Source organism: Gavialis gangeticus, unplaced genomic scaffold, assembly GCF_001723915.1.
Source record: "Gavialis gangeticus isolate Ggan-Ray unplaced genomic scaffold, GavGan_comp1, whole genome shotgun sequence".
Lineage (NCBI taxonomy): Eukaryota > Metazoa > Chordata > Crocodylia > Gavialidae > Gavialis > Gavialis gangeticus.
In genome coordinates, this window is record NW_017729031.1 from 26552462 (window position 1) to 26555212 (window position 2751).

Here is a 2751-nt window from a genome sequence, read left to right on the forward strand (position 1 = left end):
CAGCTCTCTAATATCATGAACACTAGCGTGGCGGGGGCCCTTCGTGCCCTTCTCCTCCCTTCATGCCCCCCCCATTGGCTGAGGGTGCAGGTTTAGGGCCAGGTTTAATTGCAGCAGTGAAGGCCTTGCTCCCAAGGCCTCTGATTGTGGCTGGACCCCCCACCCCTCTCCACTGGAAGAGGCAGGAAGAACAGTACCAGCCATCCACCCCACATTGTTTCTGATAGGCAGGGAAGAAATTCCCTTTCCAAAAATGCTGCCTTGCCAGACTCCCAGGCAATCAGCAGCAAGTCCAATGCTGAGCTCAGCATCAGCCAATCAGCATGGAGGGTTCCTGTAGGGTACTGCTTTACATGGTCCTGGGCTGAGATGGTCTTGTCTTGTCTTGCTATCTCCTTATTGAAGGCGGAGAGCAGCATGACTGGAACAAGGAAGCAGGCAGGCAATGATGTACCTGCTTGAATAATCATGCCAAAAGCATCCTGCTTCCTTGACTGGCTGCTCTTATAGGCACACGTGAGTTCTGGCTTCCTATCCTCAATTTCTCCACGTGGTTGGGCAACTCCTGCTGCTCCTATTCATTGAAGACAAGAGGCTTGGAAGCTCCTGGCTTCCTTAGCAGAAAGCCCTGCTGCTGGGTACCAGGTTTGCTCCTGTGCACATGTGTTATCTTCCCTTGCCCCAACCCCCTGTGACCCAGTTTTCCCACCTGGAAGAGCAAATACCTGGCCCCTTCTCTATACATCCCCCAGCTCTCTTCCCCCTGTCCCTTTTGTGACTCCCCTCCCCCGAGCTGCTAAGGCTTTTGCTGATGGCTGAGGAATGCTTTCTCCGGCTTGCAGCAGCCAGCTTGTTGCAACAAAATGCTATGATACGGCCACTTACCAGGGAACTTCCCAGCAAGTGGCCATATGATGGCATATTTCATTGCAAAAAACATTTTTCATGAAAATCACTTAATTTCATGATTTCCATGAAAAATACAAAATCACAATTTAAACCAAGCCCTAATTATAAGTGTAATTTTTAAATGCAAGTGTCTTCTATACTCTGCGCTAAGCAACACAGAAGAAGAATTGTGCATCCAATTGTAATAGTAGTGATGCTAGAGCCATCTGTAAGCAAGAGACAATTAGGGCTGTGTCCCTGGGTGTTCCTGTACCTATGTACAGGTGACTTGGTCACTTTTTATTGTCCAGTGAATGCTATCCCAGAATTTTGGTTGTGAAATAGAATTGCTTTGCTTTCCAGTATCTTTATTTCAAGTGAAAGTCTCTTCTACTCACTGGGTGTCTACACGAGACACTAACTGTGTAGTAGCTTAATAACACTGCACAATATTGTGCCAGGCAAAACTCGTGCTAATACAAGTGTTAAGCTACTGCACAGTTAGCATCTGTAAAAACCCATGTGCTGGCACTACTGAGCAGTAGCGCCAGTTTCTAAACAGTGATTTAGTACTTGGTTATCCAGGTACTAAACTTAACGTGCAGTAACTATGGCACATTAATGAATGTGCAGATGCAACCACTATGTTGCTATTTCAGTCTACCCCTGACACGTAAACATTTTGCATAGCTCTGATTCTTACCTCTCCTTTCTGCTAATGGAAACTGTCACAGGGAAACAGACCATATTTATAAGCCATGGGTTTGATTAACCCCACAGCAACTGAGGAATGCAAATCACAACCACCTGAATCCCAAAGGACATTTACAGCCTATTAGAAACCAAGTGGAAGTACCATTGTTATTCACTGGCCCAATGCTTGGAGAAGAATGCTGGCTTTAAACCCTGGCAGGAACCCCACTGGTGGAAACGGTCCAGAAGAGGTCTTAAATAGGCAATGAGCCTTGAGATATGGCATCTGGCTATGGGCAGAGTGGAGATGCAGGCACCTCATACTGCTGGATTCTCCTTTGAGGTAAGGGTAGGGGGTTAAAGGAAGTGCTTCCAACTATGCTTATTCAGATGGTAGCTTTGTTTCCTTATTTTTTGCATTCTCTCAGATACTTCTAGTCTTTGGGCATGAAATTGAAACACGTGACTACTTAATACTTGCTCTGATTTTTCATTTTAATCTACATGACTAGATGTTTCCCCATGAGACCCAATTAAAGCAGAAAGGGCACACAAATAGAGATGTTTTGAAAATGTGCACTTTTTGTTATCAAAGAATTTAGGACTATAATGAATTGACAATGTGGTACAATTAGAAAAGGTGAAAGGTCTGGTTGGTTTACTAGGCTCTGCTGCTTTAAATGGCATTACACTGCACTCCTATTTTGGCATTTGGTACAATATGGATGCGTTAGTTATTCATGTATGCATGTATTTGAAATTAAAATGGAAGCGTCCAAAATACAAGTCCTAATGCAAAAGACACTCAAACACGAAGACACAAGAGCATTTAAAAGGTAAACAATCTTCTTCAAAAAAGAAAATATAAACTTATATCATCTTAAATTACATCTTTCTTCACTATATGGCTTCCATTGCCAGTTTCTGAGCACCTCACACTCCTTAATTAATCTTGACAACAACACTGTGTAAGGTTGACAAAAGTAAGGTCATAACTATACTATCCAGCACCCCTCTTAATTACTCCCAAGACAGAGAGGCTATTAGCCCAAGTTCTTCATTGCTTTAAGGGAACATTGCTTAATTTTGAGGAATTGATGCATGGGCAGCAAATAAAAGTAGGCAGGAAGTGCTCAATGGTGGCACTTCCTTGGCATGGCACTGAGGTAG

At 43.8% G+C, this 2751-nt stretch overlaps 1 long non-coding RNA gene across 1 annotated transcript in view; it reads left to right on the forward strand.

Annotated features, from left to right (window-relative positions):
* LOC109301716 overlaps nt 1–1074 on the forward strand; it is a 21156-nt gene extending 20082 nt beyond the window's left edge. The window contains exon 3 of the long non-coding RNA XR_002098580.1: nt 1061–1074. This is a non-coding gene — a long non-coding RNA (uncharacterized LOC109301716). The remainder of the gene's footprint in view (nt 1–1060) is intronic.
* The last annotated feature ends 1677 nt before the right edge of the window (nt 1075–2751 follow it).